This window comes from Macaca nemestrina, chromosome 13 (assembly GCF_043159975.1).
Source record: "Macaca nemestrina isolate mMacNem1 chromosome 13, mMacNem.hap1, whole genome shotgun sequence".
Taxonomy (NCBI): domain Eukaryota; kingdom Metazoa; phylum Chordata; class Mammalia; order Primates; family Cercopithecidae; genus Macaca; species Macaca nemestrina.
This window is the reverse complement of record NC_092137.1, coordinates 60738115-60755365: the sequence shown is the minus strand read 5'-3', so window position 1 is coordinate 60755365 and position 17251 is coordinate 60738115. Positions and strand designations below refer to the sequence as shown.

The window sequence follows — 17251 nt, the reverse complement described above, 5'->3', positions numbered from 1 at the left end:
AAGTATTGAACTTTACTACACCTAGTCCAGTTCCATTGTCCATTTCCAGACTTGGTGACATGTCAGAGGCAAAGTGGCCATATAGGCATTTGCAGTTCAGCTAACGACTTGTTTGACTCAGAACATCTGGCCAGGCCTCCTTAGGGGTTCAGCTCGTTCTCAAGGCTTCCCAGAAGTAGACTAGGCTGGCAGGGTAGTTGGAGGAGGTGGAAAGAGTTAACTGAGCTTCAGGGCTAGCCTTGGATCCATATTGGCTGTCAGCCCGGATGGGGCTGTAATTAAACACAGCCCCGTGGTGGGATGACACCATGACCTTGACTTTAAGATGCCATTTTCGACTGGCCAGGCCAGAGTAGAGAGGGCAGTTGCTGAAGCGCACAGACATGCTTACTCGAAAAGTTTAAGGGCATGTTGGAAATTTCAAAAGGTTGGTTTGACAGGAACGGCTGCTCCCTGCAGCCTGCCTCCTCAGCTAAATGATAAATGCTTCTCTGTGCTCTCTCTTGTCTCTGATGTGGTTTTGACAGATGTATCTTGATTTTGTTTGTGGTTTACACAGCCACATGTCACCCTTACAAATGTCCAGTCCAGACTCCACTGTTTCTGCTATAACACAATGTAAAAATTTTCTTGGAAAAATCCACACGCATATTCAACAGCCCTCCCTCCTTCGGTTAATTTTAGCAGGGAGGTAGCTAGGTGTGTGGGTTTCTCGGCAGCTCAAGGGAAAAGGAATTAAAGGCTAGCAGTGGGACTTAAATTCCCTGCTCTAAGTGATGAACAGCAACGCTATATAGTGACCCTCAAAACATTTTTTGATTGAGCACATTAGACAAAGTCGATACAGATTCTGTGATGACCGACATGCCATGCCTGTTGGTGGATCGCTTTCTTCCATCTGCCCCCCACCCAGCTCCCGAAAGGCAAGAGGTTTGTTCAGTTTTAGGAAAGGTGGTGCATATCATCAGTTGATTCACTGGAACTTGTCTCTCTGACCTAGTTTGACCACAGAGTTGAACCATAATAGGTCAGTGGTCCAGAGGGGATTAAATGTCATATTATTTCTCCTCTCCCCCTCTAGAATTTGATCATTAAAACCAAACGTGGCATTTTCTTTCTTTTTTTAATGCTTTCTGTAATAACACTCAGATACACTCCCTTTAGTGAAATGGGAAATCTGCTACTGGGGAAGCTGCATTTGCAGAGTGTATTTCTTGAATCCACCACATTTACCTTATGTGACATGTAGGTGAAGATTTTATCTTCCCTACCCCCCAGTAGGATGTGGGAATGACCATTTCCACGTGTTGTCTTGTGACTGGAAGGAAAATGAACAGAAGTGTAAGGCATGATTAATGAAGCAAGAGCAGGCGGAAGGGGATTTGTCGTCTTCGGAGATCCAAAGCCTTGCTAAATCACCAAATATGGAGTAACACTTGCGTGATGTAACATCGTATTTACATATCGAGCTGCTCGTTTAAAAGACAAAACACAGTGTCTGTCAAGCAAGAATTAAAACCACACTTCTTACTGAGGTCCCAAATAGGTTATTCAGTCTCAGATTAACCAGCTCAAAAATTCTGTGCCTCTGTATTTGGAGGAGGAATCTAAAAGCTGGGGGGAAGGCCTTACGTATAGTTAAGGCTTTTACTGCTATCGTTGTGAATCTATGTAGGGAAATAAAAGATATTTGCTTGAACTCCCTGGTTGTCTAAAGGTTCTGTTTTTTTTTTTTTTTTTTTTTTTAAAGAACAAGTACAATAGCAGAACCTGGAGAAGCCAAAACCAAAAGCAAATTTAAAATATATTTTATAGAGCTAATAATCAATTGTTTAACTGAGACGAAAAGCTCTCTAAGATGTCTAAGATATTCAGTGGGTGCACAACAAGTGCTGCGACCCAGGTGAGGTAAACCTTTCGTGCATGAATAATTACAAAGTCTTGATTTCTTTCATTGTGTTTAATCACCTGTTCCCACCCTGGAACTGGCTGAACATAAATAGTGTGGTCACATCTCAAAGTGAGATGTCAGTAACTAGAATCACGACTTCTCATAATTCACAGTAATGAATTAAGAGTTTCCTATGGTGAAATTACCATTCTACCATTGCACATAAATTCCGATGCTCTGGCCCTCAGGTGCCCCTGAAGCGAAGTTCTGGAAGACGGCTATGTGTGTACCCCCAGCCCATTTCTCTAAAGCACGTCTCTGCAATTCCAAGTCTGCTTTTCTTTTTATGATGAGGAAGGAAACAATAACAGTAATCATTCAGTAGATATTTGAATTGTGTCACAAAAAGAAAAGAGAAGCAATGCTTTTGTATTAAGGAAAGAGATATATTGATGAATCTCTAGAAGAATATGTTTGGCAACCACATAAAAGATAGTCATTTAAGCGTGCTGGGTAGGAAAGCCTTTATTAAAGTGATGTAAGTTGGATTTGAGTTCACTGTGAGCCTGTACCATTTTATAGGCAGGAAGCAAGAATAAAACAGTGACAGATTCTTCCTAAGATAAATAAAACTTAGAATTCGGGGCTTTCAGATAGGAGAATAAGGCAGAGTTCTTTACATCTTGAGTAAAATGGTATGCATTTTCACTGTACTCAGGCCTCTCCAAGCTGAGGTTTTTTTTTTTTTTTTTTTTTTTTTTTTGAGACAGAGTTTTGGTCTTGTTGCCCAGGCTGGAGTGTGGTGGCATGATCTTGGCTCACTGCAACCTCTGCCCCTCTGCCTCCCAGGTTCAAGCGATTCTCCTGCCTCAGCCTCCCTAGTAGCTGGGATTACAGGCACCCGCTGCCAAGCTTGGCTAATTTTTGTATTTTTACTAGAGACGGGGTTTCACCATGTTGGCCAAGCTGGTCTTGAACTCCTGACCTCAGGTGATCCACCTGCCTCAGCCTCCCAAAGTGCTGGGATTATAGGTTTGAACCACCTCACCTGGCCCAAGCTGAGTATTTTTTAGAGAGGATTCTTTTTACCTGGTGAGTAGATGGGTATGTGCTCCCCCACTTCATCCATGCACACATATGAGCTGTACACATAGTTGTTAATCAGGTTGATTTTTTCATTTTATTTAAATATTCAAAATATTGTGTGATTGTGACCCATTGAGATAATTGAAGTAGTGTTAATTTAGCTGGGAATTAGCAGCTTATGTTGTGTGGGCCCAGTTCATCAATGTGTGTGTCAAATATCCACCCTCAGATATCAGCAGCCTTTGACTTGCAGTCAGAGCTTTCAATAGGGGTTTTGTTTTGTTTTCTTTTATTTTTAGTCTCATATGTTATGATGGGGGAAATATTCATGGAAGATGACTGAATGTGAAACTGCTGTTCCCTTATAGAAAAGACCCAAGCATGATCCCATCATGTCAGATTTGAGGTTTTGGCTTATTGCACATAGGAATCTTTACATTAGGTTTGGGCTGTCATAAAGTTCACTTTTTGAGAGACTAGAGAAAAAATATGACAAATCCTATAAAATGTAGTAAAGTCTGCTCCTGTTCATATGTAACATTTTTTTCTCTTTAAAATCATAACATAGACATTTATATCAGGGTATTTAAAATTATTTGCCTAGACAGTATAGCTGGTATTTAAATAATTATATATCAGACAGATACTCTAAAGAAGGGAGATATACTAATTCAAAATGGAAATACATTAGCATGCTACTTAAAAGTAGATCAAATATAATATGCTTTTCAGAATTTAGAAAACTAACTTACCTTTTCTTTTTGTATCCATTCTGATTCTCTCCTAGCTCAGACTGAACTGGAGGATGTATTTGTGTAACTTGTGGTATAAATGTAAATGAGACTATAAATTATAGTATGCTGTTATGACTACTTATTTTTCTTTTCTCTTTATTTATGTGATTCTGAATAAAAACGACTGACCTCTGAATTTTCAGCATGGCAGTTAAAACAAAAAAACACCACTACCACAAAAACAATATACTGGTGAACATTTTATTTACCTTCAGAATCCAGAGAGTAGAGAACATTGTTTCCTAATAAATACCTAGGATTTTCATAGGGAGCCTATGTTTGCGAGGCCACTATCCAAAGACTCATGTTCATGAAACTGGGAGTCCTATATACAAGCTGTATTTGTAAATAAGACAGAGAAAGGTTGTGAACTGGCAGCTTGGATGTTTTGTCAAAGTACAATGTCAGAGAAACTCTTTCTAAGACAAATTGTAAATAGAACTGTCACAGTGATTGCATGATTGAGCCGCAGAAGTGTCCTACAATTGTTGGCATTGTCAGGACTTTTGAAAGCTTAATTAAACACAGTGGCCCGCATGGCTGCTAAACTTACTAAGGAAAGCCAAAAGGAAAAAAAATATATATCTAAAATGTAGCAGATCCTAAAGATCCCAAACTTCTTTAGACATTACCCTTGTGGTGACACAGAAAAGATGCATTGTGCATTTTCCTAGTCATCTTTTATAAATAATAGTTTTGAGAATAGGTCCACGTGATATGAAGATCATCCTGTGTGTGATGTGGAGATTGTGTTAGTTTTTCTGTCTCCTGCTGTTACAGACAGTTAATGTAAAAATGGCCTTTTATTGGAAACACAAATATGTATTCAATTCAAGAACAGGAGCAGAGGGGGACAAAGTTTCCCTCCCGTTCTCTGTGTTTATTCTGTGAAAGCTTAAAAAAAAACAACAACCAGTGCTGTAATTTCTTAAATCACCCCATTCCTTGTTGTGTTGCAAGTTGTGCCTTTACTAAGGATCTGAAATATGTTTTGCACACCTTTCTCTTAGTGAATGTGGCATTTAATTGTGGAGCTGCACATGGACTGGAAAATGCAACTGGGTGTAGAAACGTGCAGGCAGGGTCAGGACAGGCAACCTTCAGCTCAGGGAGGAGGCGAGTTGGATGCATATTAATGGCACCTTTTAGAGTCCTGGAAAATCATTAATGTCACACTGCAGCCTCCATGTAGTTTGGCTAATGTGGGAGTACTAAATTGGGGTACATAACAAACATGCAAATCCTAGGGAAACATTTTTTAGATTTTTGTGATTTCTCAATGAAAGTGTTTAGTAACAGAGAATAGGTGAATGGTGGCTTTGCGTGCTGGTCAGTAAGAAAGGAAGAAAGTTTGGCTTTCCTTTGTGGGGAGATATTAAATTTAACCGAAGTAGAAAGCATAGCGAGGGAGATGCACCAAGATTGCGTCACTCGATGTTAATTTAATCTACTTTGGTTGGTCTGTTCACACCCTTTATTGCACAAAGAAATCATTTGACAAAATTTACCCCAAGTCCAAGTCTGTTTTTACATACAGTAGTACTAGCTTTGTGCAATAAAAAGCACTTAGCATCAAGCTGGACCCAGCCTGGCACCTTGCCACTTTTTTAGCATGAGATTTAATCACCAAGGATCTTTAGTACCTTTCTGCTTGTTCAGATTTCATTTGGGTCATGGCTATGTCAGCAGTGTTGTTATTTCAAGGATTAAAAAAAAAGATTCTAACTTAGAGCCCACTTTTAACATTATTTCAAATCAAGTAGGTTTGTATGTTATGTGTCAATTTGGATGACATTAATAAAGTTCATAAAATACGTTCAGCCTATATAATTTAATGGATAATGACTACTATTTTTATTTGTAATACAAATAGGAAATTGACCATTGTCTCCCTCCCTCCTTGGTTCTTTTCTCCTACCCAGGTAAATGAGCATCCTTAAACAGCTTCTTCCTTTTACGACCAGGGTACAGAACACTGGCCAATATCAGTAAATTTACCTTTGTAATTTGCCACGTAGTTTTTACAACATGACCTAATTAATTTGAGCACGAACCATATTATTGCTACTGGAGTCATTTTCTGTCACAAACTTAATTTCCAGGAAATGTAACCTGACAAATAAGAATTCTTTAGCTCTCTCCATGTGCTCCTAGAGACCAAAGGCAGATTTAAAATAATAATAATTTTAAAAGTGCCAGCATTATTAAAGCCAGTATGCTTGATGCCAAACTCAATTTGAAGCCAGTAAACATCAGACTGTATTTCTAATCAGTTTTAGAATGTAACGTATTCCATATTGGATTCATTGGAATTTGTCTCCTTGCTTTTTACTGGCCAGCTGCACTCCCTATGCATTTTTAAAACATTTCAGCAAAGGCTTTTGCTGTTCTTAGCAGGGTTAGTAACTTGGGGTCTATTTCTGAGCTCATTCGTCATTCTGCAATGGCATTGAGTTAGGTTGGCAAGGGAAGGATTTGAGGCATGGGGGGTGGTGAGGTCACTTCTGATCCCAGCAGGGAATAGGTGAGCTTCATTTGCCTTTACAATAGGCGCACAGTTACTGCACCTTGGAGGAGCTCTCAGGTGCCGCTCAGATGGGCGCATGTAAATGCCCTGTCAGATGTGGAGCTGGAATATTAATGCTTCTTCCACCACCGCACCATAATAAAGCTGTACACAGCAAGCTTAATATGCAGCTAGTCTGGGGAATTGTATAAACTTAGATAGCCCAGTGTGAAAGACAGCAATGGAAAAATGCTCGATATGCCACAGTTTCCATTCTTGTTCTCCTTTGATCTATAGCAAAATGAAAACATCATCCTTTTCTTCTCTTGGAGTTGTCTCCCCAACTCTGCCACCTCCCAATTCACCACCAGAATTTTTTTGCATGTGCTGGTATGGAGAAATGCAACATAATTTGTTTCATATGGTTAATTACAGGCGTTTGAATATTTAAAATTTTAAATAGCCACAGTTCCAGCTTTTCCTGTTAAAAGTATGTGATTTGAACAAAGGGAGTACAGTGTAAATATTTGTGGTGATTTGCAACACCCCTCTTTCCCCATTAAACACACACACACACACACACACACACACACACACACACACACACAGAGAGAGAGAGAGAGAGAGAAACATTCAGTTTAAATCTAGTACTGATCTAAAGGACTTCTGCACCTTCATTTGTACTTTTTTTTTAAAAAAAACTTTCAACTGGAATTCCATTAAAATATTTCACCATTATATTTTTGAGTCCACATTGCTTGAGGTTTTAAAGAAGATTTTTATGTGTTCATTTAACAGAATCAACAGCTGTCAGAAGCAGTTGTGGTAGATCCACAAAACATATAAAGAAAAATACATGTTTCCTGAAACAAAACACTTGGAAAAATAAGCTGCCAAGAACTGGCGAATTAGAAGTTTGCAGACAGGGAACTGAAGTGTCGTCTCTTGGTTCACCCTGGAGACTGATGTGAGCGGATCTGATGCAATGCTGCTGGAAGATTTACCTGCGCAGGTTGCTCCTCTAAGGCAATGCGCAGTGCACGATTGACGTGTGCACCAGAGCTAAGCTGGGCCTCAGCTCACTCCATCTTCTGCCCTATTTTTTCCCTTTTTGATCTCTTTAGATAGATAAAATACCAAGTTCTCAGAGTGCTAAACAACAAATTATATGTACCTAAAGGTGAGATGATCAGGTTTAAACTTCCTGTAAAAGAGGCGAGAAGGCGCCTTGCACACTCTTTTCCAGATAGGGCTGGCAGCATGTTATTCAGAACTGAATCGGTCTCCGCCAGGGAATTCCCAGTGGGAACCTGGAGCAGGTATGTTGATGAAGGGGATACCTGGGGACCTTTGGTCACTCACAATGAGTTTTTGTTTGTATTCTGACTGTTGTTAGCATTGCTGATGAACAATTACACCTACAATTTGATTTTAGTTTTAGATAGAGGTGAATCTACTGATTAAAAACTCCCATTAAAATAAAAAATGGAATTATTGTGAAACCTGCAAGGGTGCCTTCAAAAAGAACACCGGTGTTGTTGTGTACCTACCTCGCCTTTCTATTTGCTTTTTGAACATTCTAAAAAACAAGGAAGCTTTTTGCTAAGCATCAGGGCATTTAAATTTATTTATATTCATCAGTTGTTCATTTTCTTAACATGTAATGATGCATAAAAAAGCTGCAAGGAAATCACATCTGTTAATTTTTAGAGAAATAAGGTGTAGCTTGGATTCTTATGTTGGAGCACAAAGCACTGTGTGCCAAGTCTGATCCTGTACATTTTAAATATAGAGTTTTAATATTTGGCCAATCCCCCCTCTCTCCAAACAAAAACAAACCTCAAAAAACTAAGAGAACCAAACCTGAAGTATTCTCCTTCACCAACTCAGGGTATACCTTGATTTTATGATTTATTTACTTTTAGGGGGGAACTCGTCAGTGAACCATTTACTCCCCATTTTAACTTCCCTGCCCCAGATCTTTTCAGTTCCCAGTTAGAACAATACATTAACCAATGTTAAATCTTAAATCGCATGAGTTTCTCTCTCCTACTGCATTGCACCCTAAGATTTAAAAAAAAAATTATTCCTTTACATTTAAAAGTGAACATTGGCTACTGAAGAATGATTTAAAGGCTGAAAAAAATTTTAATAATAAATCGTAACCTCATGTTATGTTTTTGTTATGTTAAGGGGAAAAAATCAATAAGGAAAAATTTAATTCTGATAAAGATACTCTTGGATCTTTGAAAACAACTGCTGTCCTTTTAACTAAAACATTTGAGCAGCTTCAAAGACTATGTATTTCTTCTGATCTTGGAGCTGTGTGACTGGTAGCAAGAAAGAAAAAAAAATCTTATTCTACATACAAGTGGATTGCTTAACAAGTCAGCACAGACACGTACTTGTTTGTACAATAGAGATAAAAATTCCTGTATAAAAATAATTCAGCTGCTGACAGCAGGCATTGTTGTTGGACCTGTCTTTTGTGCTTGTCCCAGCTCTGGGCCCCCCTCCCCTCCTATCTGCTTGGGGCAGCCTGCTGCCTGCACACTCCTGACCAGAAGTTAATTGCTATATATTAAGTATATAGGTATTGTATTTAAAGAGGACTATCTCAAGGCTTCCTATATGCATTCCACTTTACTTTCTGATGTGATTGCGGTGTTGCCAGCAGGGGGGTGGCAGGCAAACGCTCTAATAGGGAAAATCACTTGAAGGCAGTTAGGGGAAATTTGGCCTTCAAGTCCCATTTGCTCTGCAGTGTAGCATCGGTTTCTAAACTTTTGTTTTTAATCTAATTCTGATTTACCCTGTCACATCCCATATCAACCCTCGTTGAACTCTACTCATGTAGAGTAACATTAGTGTCAAACGGAATTGGTCAGGACTGTGGACCTGTGGCTCATACAGTTGGTTGTGGATGTGGATTCCATGCAGCTCTGCATCCTATCCTTTCTAATAAATGTTAAAATGTGGCACATTTCTGAACAGCGCCCAAGGATAAGAGAGTTAAGAAATCAGGGAGTAGTACCTGAGATTTTCTCCCTTCTCTTTCCCATTTCCTTGATAATATCCACATTTCTGGTAAGATCAACTCTAGGAGAAAGTCTGAGGCTGGGGGAGAGAGGGGGAAAAGGGTGCGGAGAGAGGTTCTTGGAATATTCTTCGATAGCAGTTCAAATGAAATCCCCACAGCAGAGAGCTTTTGGGTCTAGCAGTGGAGCGGTAAGCTCGGACACGTGGCCTTTCGAAGCTGTTATTCTCAGTCTGACTTGCACACCAGCTGAGATAGGACTTAACATATACTTTCTTGCTTTCACCTGGGTTGGAGAGGTTCGGGTTGGGTGGAAGAGGAATTCATTGGGAATTCTGTCACTAGAATTTTTTAAATGTCAGGAGGTTAGCAAGGTGTGGGTTAGCATTCAAGCAAAGGATTCTTCTCCAGACTAGTAATTGGAAAGCCTGAAAATCCAGGTTCCCACGATACTCTAATAACTGGGGTGGGATGGTGGTGATGGGTGGACACCACGGCTTTCTGAATGTCAGCTGATGTCTGCATGACCCGTTCACCATGGATTCAGTGTGGCTAGTGCTGAATGGGGGAAATCAGAAAGGCAGATCTCAAGCAACAGGATATGCACTCCTCAGAAGTAAACCAGACCTTGCTCCTCTCCCTCCTGTGCCTCTCCTTTCTTGCTGGTTTCCCTTTGGAAGCAGAAACTTCTAAAATTAATGCCACTCCAAGCCAGTGAAAAAGCTGTTTTTATACCACAGTGGATGTTTACACAGGAGAGACAACTTGAGGGGGAAAAGGCTTTTTGGGAGGGTGGAGGGACTCGAGTTAATCTGTTCTGTTGGAGGACTGTGCAGTATTGCCTATGAGCGACTCTGGGCTGTTTTTGATAAATTACCATGTTTAGAGATAGGTTTGGCTCTTAAGGGCTTAGTTTTATGAACAAAGTCCGTGACGATGTTTGCAGCCTCTGTTTGTCTCTGAGCCCCTTTGGCTTGACTAGAAGCTCTATGTTTAGTTTAAGCTCAGTCTGGAAGATATAACAATTTTGCATTAAAAAAATGAGGAAATCATAGGAAGAAAAACCCTTTGCTTTTTGGATGAATCTTACTGATAATTTGCTAAAGCTCATTTGAATTTTAAGCACTTCTTTAATCTTCAAAGGCTAAATTGCTTTATGAATATGCATGGTGTGGGCAGACTTCAGTTCATTACCTAGTTGTAAATTCTAATGACCATTAGGTCCTTCCAGTAATTGCGAATTGTTTTGCATTTTTGATTGGCCTATTAACATGTACATTCGGTGCACATCAGGCTGGCCTGTCAGCCTGCTGAAGGAGAAAAAAAAGGTGAAAATTGTTTATAGCACCAAGATTCTTAGATTTTCAATCTTGCAAAATTGATGATGTAAAAAAATTAAAGCAGTGTTTTTTCTTCTCAAGATTGAAAGTTCACCAAGAGATTTGACATATTTAATTTACATGATGACTTTGCACTCCTTCATTAATGCAATTTGCATATGAAGCTGTTGTTAATCACTTTTGATCATGTTTTGTGTATTAGCTGCCTCAGTGGCTCTCCTCCTCAGATGCCCCAGTAGAAAGGAGCAAAATGATGCATCTTCTTGCCAAGTTTCCTTTAGTGAATTGAGGAATTAGAAGTCTAACCTTGAGTAATTACATATGTTTTATCCGTTTTCTTTTAACGTTAAGTACAGTTTGTGAACGTGTTGGCTGGAAATCGTTCTCATTTGGGGAGAAGACTGTAAAATTTAAGTATATGATTGAGGCACTTCCAGATACATAGAGAAATATGTATTGCCTGTTTCTGTTCCCCACGAACGTTGCAGGGCAGTTTTATTGTTAGCAGTTTGATGGCAGGAAGCCTTGGCTATTCCAGTGTATTAAGACATCAGGTTCCTCCTTTGGAAGAGGGAAGGCTACAGAACTACAAACCTTTCTAACAATGCTTTAGATTTCTTCTTTAGATAGCACCTAAAGAACTTGGGCCTGGGTTTGGCTGACTCTTTTATCTTTTAGATCAAGTAAGTTTTCCCATTCAGCTGCTGCTCTGAGCTACAATGTGTCCTCCCCTCATCACCAAAGTATATCCTGGTCTCCAGGCTCCCTGGGCTCCCAGTGTCTCCCTCAAGGTACACGAGTGCCCTGGTCGTGAAAACAAGGTGCTAACTAACGGTTTCCAATTTTTGAGACCCTGTGATTTTGGTGTTTGCCTTTGCTGTTGAATAACCTGTGCTGTATTATTGATGTTCATCTTGGGTTTGTGAGTTTATCACTGGTTAACAAGCAGAATCAGAACACTGAAACTGATATTCTGATTAAAAGGAATGTTTAATGAAAGAAAATAAATTGTGATGGAAAATGAACAGTGTGTAAGAAACATAACTCTAATTTTAACCTCCGAGGGACCTAGCACTGCCCTACTGCAACTTCCATCTATACCATGCTAAAAGCATGCTTCAGTTTAAAGTTGTTAATATTCAGCTGGGAAACAGTATCCAGAACACAAATAAATTATTAAGTGCATGAACTTTTTAGGCAGTAAGATGAACTGATGGGGTCCATCTGTGAGATCCAGGGGCTTTTTATTTGTGTGTGTCGAGCGATTCTGCCCTCTCCGACTTCACAGCCTTTGGTCTCCGGCCAACTGCATGCATAATTGATTCCACACGCACTATCATTTTCTTGATGTAATTGCTTTACTAAGATATGATGAAATCTAATGGATAATTTGCTATTTGAAAATGGGCAAAAAAAAAAAAATCTTCATACTTTATGTGGGACTGAGTGGGCAGTAGAGAAAGGGGTATTCAGCTGACCTGGTATTTAAGAAAACAAAACAAGCAACACTGACTTATGCATGCTGCTTCAGTTGCGTTGGCTGTGGATAGGAAGGTCTTTGTGACATATGGAAGCCAGTGTATAAATCTCTCTCCTTCTATCTTGCATCACTCCCTTCATTTCTTCTCTCTTTCTCTCCTCTCTCTCTCCCCCAAACTTTACAAGAAAGGGATCCTAACAAGGTAAAAAGTAAACAATTTAGTCATCACAAGCCTTATTATTCAGTCTATCCAGGAGTTTTGCCATGTCGGTTTATTTAACTTCCAGGAATGTAAACACTGACACAGCCCTAGAAGCAGCAAGAAAGATTACAGTATTAGAGTTAAAAACATGAGCATGGAGGAGCTGTGCTTTATACTCTGCTATAATAACACTTTACATTGAAACATAATGGTAAGTCAAAAGCGGACTGGAAACTTCTGCTTATATGGAGTACAAATTTCATTCTAATAGATTGGCATAATCTAGTGTACCCAGGGTAGATTGTTATATAATGCAGAAACTGTATAAATGTCAAGGACACAAATAATTCTACAGGAAGTAAATGAAAAGTATTAGAATTTCTTAAGTCACCATTAAATTTTGTTGGTGGGACAGTCTCATTAGCTGCTTCAAAATCATGTGGCTTTGCATAAGTCTTTCGAAAATGTATTTTCAGGGAATTTAGACGGTGAAACATTGTTTTAATCCAAACCAGTTCATGCTTTAAATATACCTTTAAAAAAATTGTACGGTTTTTCAAAGTACTTAAAGGGAGTGGAGGGGTAGAAAGCATATAAGTGAATCCATCTCACTGTGGCAAACTGTTTTTCAAGTAAAGTCATAATAATGAACAACACATGATCTGAAATTTGATCAGCAAACATATACTTATGCCAAGGAATTTTCTTTCTTTCTTTCCTTTTTTTTTCTTTTTCGCCATTCACATAACCAAGGTTCTGTAAATCAGTAAACCAGGCAGAGAGTAACTATTGTAAGGGGGAAACCAAACCATAATACCCAGAATGGCCCAGAAGCTGTCCTTCTGAAGAAACATTAATGCCACCACCACCAAAAAAAGAAAAACCAAAAAACAAAACAAAACAAAACCTTTTTACAAAACTGGAAATGACAGAATCGTTTTAAAAGAAAAAAAAAAACCACCTTCTGATGCTCAAAACTTCAAACTATTAATAGACCACCAGTGAGATAGACTGTCTTTGTGCCTTGAAATGCAAAATGAGGGAAATAATTAGCAGAGGAACAAAATTCTCAAAATTTGAAGAACTTCTGTGATTACTGGGGGTACAGTGAAAAGAAAATGCAAATTTCTTCCTGATCTTAATTAGATTCGATTGTGCGGTGGGTGTGTTGGATTTGGGGGGAGGGGCAGGGGCAGGGAGTGCTGGGGTGAGGCGTGAGGCAGAGTGTTGCGGAGACAGGTTAGCAGGGGCCTGGCGGTGTGGCAGGAACAAAGGCAGCTTCCAAGGCTGGTGCAGGATTCCGTGCCTTAACCCAGATGCTCATGGTGCCCCAGTCTTGAGTCCTTCATTTAGGTGGGCTTATTTCCCACTGGGTCTGGGGGATTTCATTTGTCTTTTGAGGGGCAGGGTGGACACTGACAGAACAGCTGCCTGGGGAGCCTAGGAAGAGGGAAGCAGCCTGTGGGTAACTTTTCCTGATCACATGGGAAGGCTAAGACGTTATGGATCCTGCCTTGGGCACTGGGTCAGCGTCTCCTGGTGGTGTCTGCACAGGGCCCCCCCAGTGCCAGGGTACTGCCAAAACACGCTCTTGAGTTTAATGGTAGTGGTTGGTCTGAGTCCTGCCGAAGCGTATGGAGCAAGTTTCATTGGCTGGACTTTCCCTTTGCATGAAATAATAAAAGACCTGGCCAAGGCTTATGAATCTATTTTTGTTTCATTAATATTATTTATTATGTATTTTATTAATATTTTTAGGAGGGACTGCGCTCTTATTTGACCATTTGTAGTTATAATTAATACATTCCGTACTGGTTGTAAAAAGTGTACTTGCATTTAATTGCAAGTCAGGGTAAATTAATGGATATGATTTAAAACAAAACTCACTTAAAATATTCTTGCAGAAAGCAAAGGAGGGGGCAGTCCCAGTATTTAATTTATTTTCTGGGTTAGTGTCAGTGGTGAGAGGGTCGAAAAGGTTGTGTGGGTCCAACGGGATTTGTGTCTGTGTGTGCAGGACGGTGGGGGCAACACACAGGGAGGAGGAAAACCTGGGCCGGAGGAGGGATAGCCAGGAGCTCTTTTTTTTTTTTTTTTTTCCTTCCTCTAATTTCTGAGGTTGCCAGGAGGGGCTTAAGCAAAGTGGTCAAGTCCATCTGCTCCGGAGAAGGTGGTAAAGAAAAGAGGTTAGTGGCAAGAGGGAAGGAGCACAAAGGGAAAATTGTACATTGGGAGCGTTACTCTCCCTGGCCGTGGTGTAGCCAGACTGGTTTAGCAGACAGAATGATAGATTGTTTTGTCAGGGGTCCCAGGGTGCGCCCTGAACTTGAAGCACTTTGTTTATCTTGAATAGAAAGGGAAAAGCGCAGACATAATCGATGTCTAGTTTTTAGGAGCTCGAAAGAGGTAGGAGAACAGAGAAGACTCGGGAGGGGTAGTGGGAGGTGGGGGAGGTGCGGGCCTTGGTTGTGGTTGTCCATTAACAGATGAACTTGGCCGAGGGCCAGGCTTTAGATGAGAGCGTGTCAGGGCCCCAGTGCAGCCAAGCCTTTTCAGTGTTTTTTTTTTCCCTTTTTCTTTCTTTCTTTTTTAAATACCTGCTGACTGTACATCAAATGCTCCCTGGTCTTTTGGCTAAAGGCAAAAAAAATAAAAAAATAAAAAATAAAAAAATAAAGAGACGCACAGCTCAATTTTTTCCCTCCTCTGAACCAGTTGAGGCCAGTCTTTTGGCTACACACGCGGGTTCTATCATCTTTCCTGGCTTGCCATTGGGAAAAAAAGAGTTGTGATAGCGCCAGTAACCCGAGGGCCAGATGGGAAGGGTTTGGTTGTGTTCCGGCGACCAGGTGTGAGAGCTCGTGGTGCAGTAGGGTGGGGCGTGGCCGGCGTGCCTGCGTGTGCAGGTAGGAAATCAGTGGAAACTCTTTTTTTTTTTTTTTTTTTTTAAATGGCTGAAGTTTAACTTGTTGGAAGGAGCCTGTGAATTAAGCTGTCGGTGACTGAGAATAATATGCAAGGAAGGCTCAGGAAAGGCCAGGGGTGGGGAAAAGGTGCTCTTGCTAGAGGCACAGCCTTTCCTGGGCAGAACCGATGGCAAACCCATGTGTTTGGGCTTGTTTTGTTCTCGATTTTCTTATCTTCTTGGCCTCTTCCTGTGTTTTTTCGTTTATTGTGACATTATGCATTCATATATGAATGTTGGCAAGCAAGAGTCATCATCCCAATAACTTCCTGACATTTTTAGCTCTTTTAATGTGCAGTCTTTGCCCTCCTGCCACAAGTGGCGAAGTAATTGAATTTCCCTGTTACTAACTGGCAGGAGGCATGTTCTAGTTCCCACCAGAGGAGCTGCTGGGGCTAAAGCTGAGTTCATAGAATCCCACCTAGGGGACACCAGGGCTTTCGAGTGGTTTGGGGACCTGTCTGAAATGAGATTCACACGATATAAAATATTTTTCCCATCATAGACTTGAAAATCACCATTGTGCACATCTATATAAAATGTGATAAAATCACATTTACTTCTCCTGGCTGAGGCCTCATAAGGGAGGCGGGATTTTCTTCTCCTTTTCTAGTAGCAAATAAAAACTGGGAAAATTTGGGGGCCTCTGGGTTTATCCCATGGATACCCCCCCAACTCAGTCAAGCCCTTAGAGGCAGTCTTCTCTCCCACCTGGGTGTCTTTGTAACCTGAGCTGGTAAGAAAGGGAAGAGGGACTGAAAGAGGGGAAATATGCCCTTAACATATGATTTCTCTCCTTTCTTTTCTTCTTCCCTTTGATTACATGAAATAAAATGGTTTACGCTGAGGGTAAAGAAGTAATACCATTTCTAGTTGTGTGACCTTGGGCAGATTTCATTCCCTAAGCCTCCGTTTCCTCAATCTGTAAAGTTGGGTGGATCACGGGGCTCGCTTCATAGGGCCTTTGAGCATCCTATGAGAGCACGTGGGGTGCTGGGCTCAGTGCTGGGCACATGGTAAAACATGTCACAAAAGCTCATTACTATTACGGTTATGACTCATGGCTTGGAACTGTGTGCTCCTGGGGTCTCAATGTAGTTCCCCCACTATGGGGTGAGCAGGTTGGGATGAGAGAAGAGCAGGGCAGGTGGGGCTCTAAAGAGCTCAGGGCCTCATTATGTTTCTGGTGGCAGTTCCCTCAGTGGGTGGGAGTCCCCTCTCCCCATAGGCATGTGCTGCCTTGTGAGAGTCTTGTGCCTGGGTGTGTGACGCAGTTACTCTGGGTTCAGATTTGTACATCACCACTAACTGGTTGGGAGAGTCTGGGGGAATCATTTCACCTCTCTGTGAAATGGAGACAACTCAAGGTCCCTTACCTTACAGAGTCCATGTGAGAAGTAAATGAGGGAAAGCACAGACATTACTTGCTCCGGGGGCTGCACCTCCAGAATTGCTGTTGTCATTACCATGTGTCTGACACATTGATATTCCATCCCACAACAACCCCGGAAAGGAAACACTCCCATTAGCCTCATTTGGTAGAGGAGAAAATTGGGGTTCATCAAGGGTTAAATGACTTCACTGAGGGTCCACAGTTGTTCAATCCTTTGGCCTGCGGCCACCATCCTCTTCTACCGCCTCACTACGTGTGCAGCTTTCTTCGGCGGCACCAGGCAACAACTGGGCAGGAAGCTCTGGTGCTGGACAGTTGTCCCTCCCATGGGTTCTGTGGTCAAGTTTTTCAATCTTCTGGGAAAGAGAAGAATGTTCCCCTCCAGTTCTGGGCATATTGAAGGAGCTCGGAACTGTTGGGAAAAGTTGCAATGTAAGGAATTCTGCTTTGCAAGTAGTCATTTCCCCATCTGTCCAGAATGAGCCAGAAATCGAGTGAGGGTCCTGAAAAACAGAGGGAGGAGGTTTTACTGTTTGTGTGTGGCTTGGTTAGGAGAC

The 17251-nt window shown here is 40.9% G+C and overlaps 1 protein-coding gene across 17 annotated transcripts in view; it reads left to right on the top strand.

Annotated features, from left to right (window-relative positions):
* The window catches only part of LOC105465088 (BCL11 transcription factor A), a 102332-nt gene that overhangs the window by 10183 nt on the left and 74898 nt on the right, over positions 1–17251 (top strand). The window lies entirely within an intron of this gene.